This window comes from Macrobrachium nipponense, chromosome 18 (assembly GCF_015104395.2).
Source record: "Macrobrachium nipponense isolate FS-2020 chromosome 18, ASM1510439v2, whole genome shotgun sequence".
Lineage (NCBI taxonomy): Eukaryota > Metazoa > Arthropoda > Malacostraca > Decapoda > Palaemonidae > Macrobrachium > Macrobrachium nipponense.
In genome coordinates, this window is record NC_087211.1 from 88,592,952 (window position 1) to 88,605,436 (window position 12,485).

The 12,485-nt window shown below is 38.4% G+C and overlaps 1 pseudogene; it reads left to right on the top strand.

Moving 5' to 3' along the window:
- Positions 1–12,485, top strand: part of LOC135197323 (neuropeptide Y receptor type 2-like) — a 125,622-nt pseudogene that overhangs the window by 96,813 nt on the left and 16,324 nt on the right.

A 12,485-nucleotide genomic window follows, 5' to 3' on the forward strand; every position in this document is an offset into this window, starting at 1 on the left:
TCTTCAGTGCTTAACCTGTGAGCTTCATCCCTTTGCGCTCAGTTTTCTCATCCCAAAACTTAGAGCCTACATCTACTGGCATTTCTTTTATTCCTGTGTGTGTTTGTTTGTGTATGCGTGTGTGTGAGAGAGAGAATTGATGCCAGCATTATAGGCAAAAGGCCTAATTCAGTTACCTAACCCAGAGCCAACCGTCGTAACACCAATTCTCTTGCGAGAAAGGAATTGCCTCCCTCTCTCTCTCTCTCTCTCTCTCTCTCTCCGTAGGGGGATAGTACCGTCAATGGAACTGTAGGCATTACTTAAGACAAAGTCCAAAGGAAGGTCCTTGACTTAAGGTTCTTTGCAGCGTCCCTTAGGGCCCTTAGCTGCAACCCCTTTCATTCGTTTCACTGGTTCCATGCAACGTCAAAACACCAACTCTCGGCCTTTGGCCTGAATTCTGTATTTTGTTTTATCTTATATTTTCGTCTAAAATATACATTTGCTGTGCGCGTGTAATCTTGGTGGAGAAGGTTATATATGGAGGATTATGCCAGAGAGGCAGATAGAGAAAATAAGAAATTCACAGTTTACTACTCTTTCCCACTAGGCCTAACACTCAACCTGAGTTGTCGCCGGTGTCAAAGCATCATTTTCCCCTATTTTCCGCCGGAGTGGAACTCCTAACGAAGGAAATTACCCCGCCGAAGTATGACTAAAAAGGGGAAGAAGAATGTCTCCCGCGAGAGGGGCGTGTCAGGGAAGAGAAATCCTTCCCCTGAACAAGAAAGGTAGGACGAAGCAGTTCTGGATTCACGCGAATGTGTTAAGAGGACTCAGAAGAAGAAGGAGAGAGAAACTGTCAGGAATAGACTTCCTCCTTTTCCTCTGGGAAAAGCGGATGAATAAATAAGAATCAAAGAAATGGAAGTGGAAATGAAAAACGGGAAATGACAGAATCATGAGTAAGAGTGTATAGTTGAATGGATGTGTTGAAATCTGGACAAAGACACGGTTTAGAAATGTAATCGAGACATGACGAAACTCAACTCAACGTGAAGCAGGAATATATATATATATATAGAAGAATGAGATGCAGACCGATTTTTATATTTACGCTTATTGTCATGGACTCGGTATTGCATATATTGATGGGAAAAGTAAACATTCGCCATCAAGTATTGAAGGTTAGATATGAGAAACTGTAGATGACTGTGAGACTGAATAGATGTAATAAAGAATAATTAAGGTTGGGTATGAGAAACTATAGATAACTGCGAGACTGAATAGAATGTAATAAAGAATAAATTCTTTGCTTTATTCATCAATGAGTGCATCTTGATTTTCATACGAGGACATCATGCACGCGGCATAAAATTACTCTCATAATTCATACTAAAAGAGCATAATGATAGATATTAATGACCCCAGAAATCGGGGGGAGAGATGTGCGATTACGAGACGATTTATTTCAGAAACCTGAAGTTTTCGATCCCACCTCAATTCCAAGATGGATGATTAAGCTGAACTTCCTCGAACATTTAAATATAGATTGTCGGTGGATTTCAAATGAATTAGGTATGGATTCGTAAGCCTAGATGAAGGTTTTTGAATATTACAATGGATATTGCATATTTCAGACGTTTATTTTCGTAAGTGGGCAGTTAACTAGTTACGTATACAAAGGTTATTTGGAAGGTATATATATATATATATATATAGATATATATATATATATATATATATATATATATATATATATATATATACACACACACACTATGTCTGTGTGTGTATTTAAGTTTGTAATAACTTATGTGATCAACACTTGTATAAATGCTAGCGATTCAAACAGCTGTATACAAAGGTTATTTTGAAGGTATGTATGTACATGATAATATATATATATATATATATATATATATATATATATATTATATATATATATATATATATATATATATATACATGTATAAATATATATATATATATATATATATATATATATATATATATATATATATGTGTGTGTGTGTGTCTGTGTGTATATTTAAACTTGTGAAAACGTATGTGATTAACACTAATATAATTGCTAGCGATTTAAACTGCTGTATTCAAAGTTTTTGTGTAAGCAGTCAATGCATTATTGTCTTTATATATGTTCCAGAGTTTATAACCATATACAAAGAAAAACAAAGTCAGTTGCTCGAACACACATTGATGTTTCTGTAATCGAAAAAAAGGAAAAGGTAAAGATAAACTAAAAGATTATAAGCTCCACAGTTTATAACCATATGCAAAGAAAAACAGTCAGTCGCTTGAACACACATTGATGTTTCTGTAATCGCAAAAAAAGGAAAAGATAGAGATAAAGAAAAATTCTAACAGCAAATGACAGCGTGTGTAGAAAGTACGCATCATTCCGCGCTCAACCATCCTTCCTTTGTGCAAACAATAAGCGTCTTTTTTTTTCTTTCTTTTCCTGCGTTGTTTGTTGGCGTCCTTTGTTCCTGTTCAAACTAAAATCGACTCCAGCTACATATCGAAGATTTTTTTTCCCCATGAGACTATTGGCGTTACGAAGGCCCACGTCCCGAGTAAAAGTCATTCAAGTATTTTCATTCGGAAACTCTCTCTCTCTCTCTCTCTCTCTCTCTCTCTCTCTCTCTCTCTCTCTCAGTGTGTGCGCCTGTGTTGTATGTATATATATATATATATATATATATATATATATATATATATATATATATATATATATATATACTTACATACATATATACGTATATATATGTGTGTGTGTGTGCATTATTTGTGTCTATAACTCCCGCATATGTCTTTGTATGTATCCTTACGTGTAAGAGCCTGGCGTTTGATAGGCCACTCTCCATTATTAGCAGGAGAGATCTTTTTCTTAGTAAATAGTGATTAACGACCCCATGATGAGATTAACCTTCTATTTTATCCAAACTTTCGGTAGGGGGGAGGGGACCGGGGGGAGGCAAACTTCAAAACTTTAAGAGGGAGGTAATAAGGGAACGTTTTGGATATGGAAACAGAAATAGGTTCATTAACATTTTTCTTCACTATTAGAGGTGATATCACTCTCACCAGAAGCGAGGCCGTTTTGAATTAGATCATTTACAATGAATGAACATTATTCGGCCATAACTAGCGTAGGAAAAAGTGAACTTCCGTTGTTTTAGGTCAATAAAGGATTGAATTTAATGTAGTTTCACACCTAAATGAAACTGTACAACGGCTTGAAAAAAATTATGATGTAACGATTATAAATATTAATGATAATAAAGAATAATAATGTAGGTGTGTGCCTGCATTCTTCGTGGCATTTTATATTCATTTCTATGAAGAAGGTTGACAAGCATTGTGCTAACTTAATACCAGGGTAAGCAATGCTTTTTATTTGTAGTAATTTCAGTTAATTTTTGCAGGTTCTTAGAAGCTCTAATAGTAGTCGACTGTTTTTAGCTGATCAGCGACTTAGAAGAAGCTTTGACAGTAGCTGATTGTTTTTAGCTGATCAGCGACTTAGAAGAGCTTTGGCAGTAGCTGACTGTTTTTAGCTGATCAGCGACTTAGAAGAAGCTTTGGCAGTAGCTGACTGTTTTTAGCTGATCAGCAGCTAATTCTGTTTTCTTCTATTTCCAGATACTTCGAAGGTGTGACTGCCATCGAAAGGATGCCATGAAAAATGGATTGTTCAGGGACATCCTTTTCCACTCTTGAATTCAGGGACCAGAACAGAATGTTGCCAAGTGGTAAGGAGATGAAATTCACAGTTTTATAGAGACAATAGGTTCCAGTCAGTGATAACAATGAGGTGATTGACATTCATTCGCACATTATTCTGTGAACATTTGATCCGGACGACGCGAGATGGTGGTCCTCTGAGACCCTGTGTAGAGGAAACTAAAATGCGCCCATTTCAGGAGAGTCGACCCAGAGCCCGGCATGATACCTCAAGCGACTGATGCTCATCTCTTCTGGGTCAGTTTCTCCATTGTTCTCACTCAACAGCGTTCTCCATGTTGGAGGAACACAGTGAAGGCGTCGGAGGAGGGACCGAAATCCCAGAGGAGGAGGACGCTTACGACAGCAGAAGCTTCGGGGTCGCCTGCAAGGACTTGGGCAGCGGCTGCTCCTACGGCAGGGATGACGAGATCGCCACCCAGTTCTTCCCCATCGACCCCTATGGCCACTTTGCGTTCGAGCCCACCTTCAACAGCTCCAACAGCACGCAGTACTCCCTCTTCAACTTCTCGATCCAAGAGGCCTTAGACATCATAAGGACGACCCAGGACAGCGGCTACCTCACCGAGTCGACCAAGATCGTCTTCATCGTCTGCTACGCCAGCCTCATCGTCTTCGGCATGACCGGGAACCTCATGGTGGGTTGGGTCATCTGAGAAAGAAGACGATGCGCACCCCGAGGAACCTCTACATCATCAACCTCACTGTGTCCGACCTGAGTATGTGCTTGGTGTGCATGCCCATGACCCTGGTGAGCCTCCTGTACAAGGACTGGGGCATGGGCAGCGTCATATGCAAGCTCGTGCCCGTCTTGCAAGGTGCCAATATCATGGTGTCAACGGCGACCGTGGTCGCCATCGCGGCCGACCGCTACGCCACAATCGTCCTGGTGGGGAGGTCGAGTCGCAGCCGGCTCCACGTAGCCGCGTCTATAGGGGTGATATGGGCCTTCTCGGTGCTCTTCACGTTGCCTTTGTACTTTTACTACATCGTCGAGGAGGTGAAGCTCCAGCACATCCTCCTGTTCTCGCGGTGCGTCGACCGGTGGCCGTCCTCGAGTGTCAAGAATGTGTGGATCATCACGCTGCTGCTGACGCAGTACGGCATCCCGATCATCGTGCTCAGCTTCGTCCACGCCCGAATCAAGCGGTACCTGGGCCAGCACATGATGGGGCAGTGCGACGCGCGGAGGGCGCAGAAGGAAATCGAGCGCAACCACAAGACGACCATCCTGCTCTCCATCATCGCGGTGGCGTTCGCCGTCAGTTGGCTGCCCTGGAACATCGTCAACCTGCTGGCGGACTTCGAGTATGAGGGTTTCAAGGACCCCGCCTACCTCTACACGGTGTTCGGTTCCTGCCACATGATCGCCATGAGCTCAGCCTGCATCAACCCCGTCCTCTACGGCTGGCTGAACACCAACCTGAGGAGAGAACTCTTGGAATTCCTCCCGCCGTTCCTCTTCAAGATGGTCTGGATTCTGCCGGCGTCCTGGAGGAGAAGACCCGGCGACTCGCCCACCAGGCAGCCCGAGAGCGTCACTCTGCTGGTGTTCCAGGCCAACCAGTCGAACGCCATTCAGACGGTGGCGCATCCACCGCAGACCACCACCATTGTCATCAAGGAGGATATGTAGCAAGGTGAGGGGGCCCCAAGACTTCTTCTTTCATTATAATGAGCTATGAAGTTACCTTATTCATTAACATCATTATTAACCAGTAAAGTCTAATCTGCTTTTCGTAGGCTAGTCTTGTACAATAACAAATGATCCTAAGCACTCTCCCCTCTCAAAAAAAGGAAAAAAAAAGAAAAAATAGAAATGAGTACATTGTAGTCTAAAACAGTTGCGGTCTGATTTTTCTTTAGGAGCACCAAGATGTCTTCTTTAATTATTATCCATTAATAACATTATTAACTAGCAAATTCTACTCTGCTTTTCGTGGATTAATCTTGTACAATAACAAATGATCCTAAGCAATCCCCCTTCCTTCAATAAAAAAAAAAAAAAAATAGAAACGTGAACTTTTGCAGTCTGATTTTCTTTAGGAGCACCAAGATGTCTTCTTTAATTATTATCCATTAACATCATTATTAACTAGCAAAGTCTAATCTGCTTTTCGTAGATTATTCTAGTACAATAACAAAGGATTCTAGGTAAGCCCCCTCGATTTAATAGAAAACTGAAGTAAACAGTAGTTCAAAACATATTCAGTTTTAATTTATTTGGGCTGAGGTCGTTTGATTAACTTTTACTAAAGAAAATGAAAATGGCCTTTTAGATTAATAGCATGCGAATTAAGGCCCTTGCTGTCATATCCGCATTACTTAATTTATGCAAAACATGATCTGCAAAATATTATTAATTTATGCAAAATATGATCCGCAAAATATTATTAATTTATGCAAAAGATGATCTGCAAAATATTATTAATTTATGCAAATATTATCTGTATTTTTTTTTTTTTTTACAAAATATCTAATTTATGCAAAATATACCATACCCCACCAAAAGGCACTCCCATGCATTCACATCGAGAACTGGAAGCTTGAATAAGAATGACTAATTCTTCACTATCAAATTAAAAATATCAATAATACACCTGATCATATAATTATTAATATTCAGTATCATCACAAAAGTGACATTTGATCTTCGCTAATATTTTGGGTTTAATATATTTGTCAAAAAAAAACCATGAATCAAAATTTTTTAATCAAGTATTAAGTTCAATAGGCCGTGTTCGCGTGAAACAGTTGGCTAGGTAATGAATTTCATCATTAGATTACATAACATCACGAATTACATTTGGCCTTCGGCCACATTTTGGCATTAGTGAAAATACGTCACTATTTAACTTTACAAAACTTTGGCTACCTCAAATTTATTTGCGTATGGAAGGGAAGGTAGTTAACCAGCTCAGAAGAGTAATATGAAGCAATATCGATTTGGGTTTCATTAATATGTTTAGTTTAAATTTAATAAATGGACGAGGTGTGAATAAGTCCTAATTTTGAGGTACATGGTCGTTTGCCTTTGAATAGCCGTATAAGCTTATTCAACAGAATGATGTTTAGAGAATAGATATATAATGAACTTAACAGAGCACTAGAAAGGTTTTAAAGTTGTCACAGGAGGAAAACCTCGAAGTAGCTGCACTAATAGACGGCAGCCCGGACCATTGAGATACAACGAACGAGATACCGACTGTAACCCCTACTGGTATTTAGAAGTAGACTTGTAAGCTATGAAACTGACCGTCTGCCGAAAATATATGGGGGGATTACTTAACAAGCACCACTAATTGTTCGTTAGATTTTGGGTCTGGATCCAATATATGAGATACCAGATGAAACTAATATATAATATATCTGCAGACTTTACTGATTAAAGAATGACCAGTGACAAACATTTTGGAGGGTGGGTTCCCCCTGACAGACGCACTGAAAAGGGGGGTTAATTGGATCTAGATCCAACTTAGGAGATACCGAGTAAAATTTATACTACAATAGCACTGCACATCCTAGAATACTGTGGTGGTAATGACAGACATTTTAGTGGGTGGTTACCCCCTGACAGACGCCCCAAAACGAGTGGGGAGGGAAAGACAGGATCTGCATCCAACATTGGAGATACCAAGTAAAATTTATACTACAATTTCACTGCACAACCTAGAATGCTGTGATGGTAATGACAGACATTTTAGTGGATGGTTTCCACCTGACAGACACCCCACAACGAGTGGGGAGGGGGAGGGGGAGACAGGATCTGCATCCAACATCGGAGATACCAAGTAAACTTTGTACTAGAACAGTACTGCAGATTCTAGAGTATTGCGATGGTTATGACAGACATTTTAGTGGGTAGTTACCCCCTGACAGACACCCCACAACGAGAAAATGGACGGAGGAATAGCAATAGATATGACAGGGGCTACACGCATCGTTGCTAATTTAGTGGAGCTTCACACATACGCCGATGCATTTACAAACTGTTTCCATGAATTCTAGTTGTTATAGTAATGAAATAATGATAAAATCGCTCTAATATGTATATATACTTCAAATAGAAGCGCTATTTTCACTTATTTCCCCGGTTCGGTTTTGTGTAAGTTTTATAGCCAGTTTGGAAGGTATACACATACCAATTGGCAACACTGGGCTTCAGCTAGGGGCCGAAGGGACGCTACAAAGAACCTTAAGCGGGCCATACATTATCCAACTTGGTTGGACAACAATGTTGGCCAACAATTTCTGCTCTAGAGCATACACTGTAAGACCAAGTCGTCCAACATTAGTTATAGATGTCGATCTGTATTGAATAACACGCTCTGTGGCATATTATTGTTGTCTTAGAATTTCAAATAAAATCATTACGGAATGGAAGTAGATGAAGAAATACTTTTATGTGGTACAATAATCAGTTTATGTGCAGCTGAGAACGAAAAAAAAGTACGTAAAAAAAGAAAGCATTGGGCAAAACAATGGTTGCTAAATCGCTCACATAATTCTCATGTGAATTTGTTACGTGAACTAAAAGAAACTGCTCTAGATGATTAAAAAAATTTCTTGAGAATGGACAATGAAACCTATTAGGAGCTGTTAAGCCTGGTTACGCCTTTCTTGAAAAAAAAGGCTACTAAAATGAGGGATGACGTGATAACAGTACACCAACAGCTGTCAACAACTTTACGATTTTTAGCGACCGGTCAATCATATGAGGATTTAAAGTTTTTGACGAGAATTGCTCCCCAAACTACTCTGGTCAGTTATTTTACCTACTTGCAATGCTATAATTAGTGTGCTAAACAAGAAGAAAATAATTAAAACTCCAACTACAAAAGATGAATGGAAAGAACTATCTACGTCCTTTGAAAGAAAGTGGAATTTTCCACACTGTATTGGAGCGGTAGACGGTAAACATGTCAACATAAAAAAAACCAGCAAATTCAGGTTCATACTATTATAATTATAAAAAAACATTCAGCATTGTCTTGTTTGGCATTGCAAATGCCAACTATGAATTCATATATGCTGAGGCTGGAGCAAATGGAAGAGCATCAGATGGAGGAGTTCAATCTAACAGCAAATTCTTTGAACAACTTGAAAACGATGACATTACATTTCCAGATCCAGAGGATTTACCTGTAGGAAATTATGGAAAATGCCGTATGTCATGGTAGGAGACGATGCATTTGCCCTCTCTGAAATCTAATGAAACCCTTCACAGGTCAGCTAACAGATGAACAAAGAATCTATTGCTATAGATTATCTCGAGCAAGACGAATTATTGAAAATTGCTTTGGGATTCTAGCTAGCAGGTTTCGGATTTTATTTACTACTATAAATTTAGCACCTGAAAAAGCCGCACGAATCACATTGGCATGATGCTATCTACACAATTATATCTTGAAAAAGAATAGACAGTTATATTTTCAAGGCGCTGATATAGAAAATATAGATACTGCAACTGTACAGGAGGGTTCTTGGAGATCTGATCCGCAACAACTAGTCCCATTACAACCAACTCAGAAAAGAAATTCTACCACATGTGCTAAGCAAGTAAGGGCAAACAAGTTTGTCAGTATTTCTATTTACTGATGGTGCAGTCTCATGGCAGTGGAAAATGTTAAGATTACAACAACCTTCTGCAAGGGTAGAACAGCAATAAAACATCAAAAACTGATAAAGTTTATTACCATTAAGTAATATACATTATAAAAAAAAATGTATTAACTGAATATTACATTCTTAATAAAAATAACAGATTTCCTTTAAACAATGAAAAATGAAAATAAAATATTGTACCTTATGAATGTATATGCATCCTTGAAGTTGTATTCTAGGTATACTACAACATTATAAAAATACATAAACTAAATATTACATTGTTCAAAACGTTTCCTTTAAATAATGCAAACTAAAAATAAACTACTGTACCAAATGAATGCATTTTTATCCTTGAAGTTTAATATAGGTATTCTACAACTAGTTTAAAGAATAATTCGGGTCTTGAAGAAGTTCAGTTATAGTATATTGACTCCCTGTTGGCTTATGTCAGTCGAAGGACATTTTCATTGGAATTAAATGCATAAGTGCATACAGGTTGGGTTGAAAAAATGTCAATGGGGTTGATGCACGAGTACTTGACCTACTGGACGATAGTGACACAGAATCCAATGTTAACTGGTTTAATTGGCCCATTATAAGAATCTCATCAATAGCTTTTTTTGCATACAACTTTTGTGTCTCGTTCAGCTTTCTGTAGGATACCGCTCAGCTATCCGCTATCCGCATAGATTGCGGCTTCGTCCTTCATGAGTTTCTGCTCTTTTATGAAATCTAAATGTTCGACGGCTTTTTGCAAATAGTGATCTTTAGTTGTATCATGAGTAGTCCGCATTTTTCTCTTGGTACCTGCTGTATTTCCAATTCCCTGGTCATCGCTCTCATCCAAATTACTATCTCCAGGTATCTGGATTTCTTGATCTCCTAAAAAATCATGCAGCAAATCGAAATACCATAAACTTGGTTCGTACATGTCATCACCGCCCGCACCAGACTTTTCAGACTTTTCCTTCTTTTTCAATTCCCTCCTTTAACAAGTTCTCATATTGTTTATTTTTTTAAATCATCTAGAGTGGCATTGCTAACTATTTCCTTAAGGTTATTCAACAGTACTTCCCATGCTTTATTTCGTTTGTTTTTATCTTTATATTCTTCGCTTTTCACTTTCCAAATCGCAGGTAAACTTCTGTATGTATCAATGAAACTTCTCCACTGTTCAGTGTCATTTATATTTGCCATCACGTCTGTTTAACACTTTTATAAAACAGCTATTTCCAAAAGAACGTGTCTTTAAAGCAAGGACTACTCGCAGTCAAACTAGGCTTTCAACTAATGTTGGTTGTGAAGTTTTACAACAAGTGCACACACTGTCAAAAGGTTGTACAACATTAGGCCACGCCCCCTTAAAATCAAAGCTGCTTTGATTCTCTCCAACCAAACCAACCAACCAAAATCTTGTTGTACAACCTGCCCATACACTGTCCAACATTTCACACAACCCAACCAAGTTGTACAACAAGTTGGATAATGTATGGCCAGCTTTAGGGAATGCCTACAGTGCACTGCATGAGGCCCACTGACGGCACTACCCTCCTACGAGGGACTTGACCCAGATGAGAACGAGTCGCAATTTGTCAGTCGACAAAGATGTAGTCAATAACGCTTTCGAAAACGTATAAGCAATAATCGCGTTTCCACTGCGCACTACCTGGCCCACCGTCCCCAGCGTGAAATTGGTGGGAATGGCGCCATCTGACGAATATGTATAAAATCCAGTGATTTTCCCGAACCGGCCGAGTTTATGCCGGGCATATTCCATTTCTAAAACGCCGGGCCGGATCTCTCCGCTTTGCCCTCTGATATTTTGACAAGATAATGAAACGACAGAGAATGTTTGCCTTGTCACGGAATGTATTTCATACATTTTGCCGGTTTATTAATACCGTTTTCATTGTGTTGCATATGTGTTGTGAAGGTGGGCACTGGAAGGTTTATCATTCATCTGGTATAGAACTAAAAACTGGAATATTGATAACTGAGTCTTATTCACTTTATTGATTTTGAAGAGCAATTACAAATTGGGTCATTCATACAGCTTGTTATTCTTGTTGCAGGGTTTTTAGAGATAGCTAAAAACTGGTCTATTTATTGCAGTTTTTTTATCATGTTACAGGGTTTTTAGAGATAGCTAAAAGATGGGCTATTTATAACAGCTTCTTATTCGTGGTATAGTTTTAAATAAATAAATTATATATATATATATATATATATATATATATATATATATATATATATATATAATAGTATATATATATATATTATATAATATATGTTTTTAGAGATAGCTAAAAGCTGGGCTATTTATAACAGCTACTTATTATTCGTGGTATAGCTTTAAATAAATTTTATATATATATATATATATATATATATATATATATATATATATATATATATATATATATTAGGCATCTTACTCGTTCTATTGCATAGTATGTTAAGCGTATTTGTTATCTTTAAAAGGTTCAGGAATAATAATAATATAATAATAATAACACGACCTACAAGTAAATCTAGCTATAAGGTTGAACTACTGATCTGCCTGACAGCTCAAACTTTCTCATATATTTCAAAGGCTTATGGCGGCGGTGAAAAAAAAAAAAAAAAAGCAGATCAGAGTAAAAAGCAGGAAATGACATAAAGAACATTTCACAGATGTATGTTTCCTTCAACACCCCCTTTTTTTTCTCTCTCTCTCTCTATTCCTATCCGCTGAAGGTGCTGCCCTTTGATGCCGCGACGCCACTGGGATAAACCTGTCAATCATTCTTTTAGTCTTTAGAACACTGAGAGAGAAGCAGAGACACACACACACACACACCCAGAGGATAGGGTGGCGGGGGGGCGACAACTCACTGAGAATAAGCGGACAGACAGAAGAAACCCGAATGGATAGTTAAAAAAAGGAATAGGTAAGGAGAGAGAGAGAGAGAGAGAGAGAGAGAGAGAGAGAGAGAGAGAGAGAGAAAGAGAGAGATAAAGTTCACCTTTACCAGGAATAGAAATCCTTGCTGTTTTATGCGCACTGAATTGAAGACAATTTGAACGTTACTGAGCTTGTGTCAAATGGAACTATTTATAGAAACGGAAAAGAATATTGTTCTATGTAC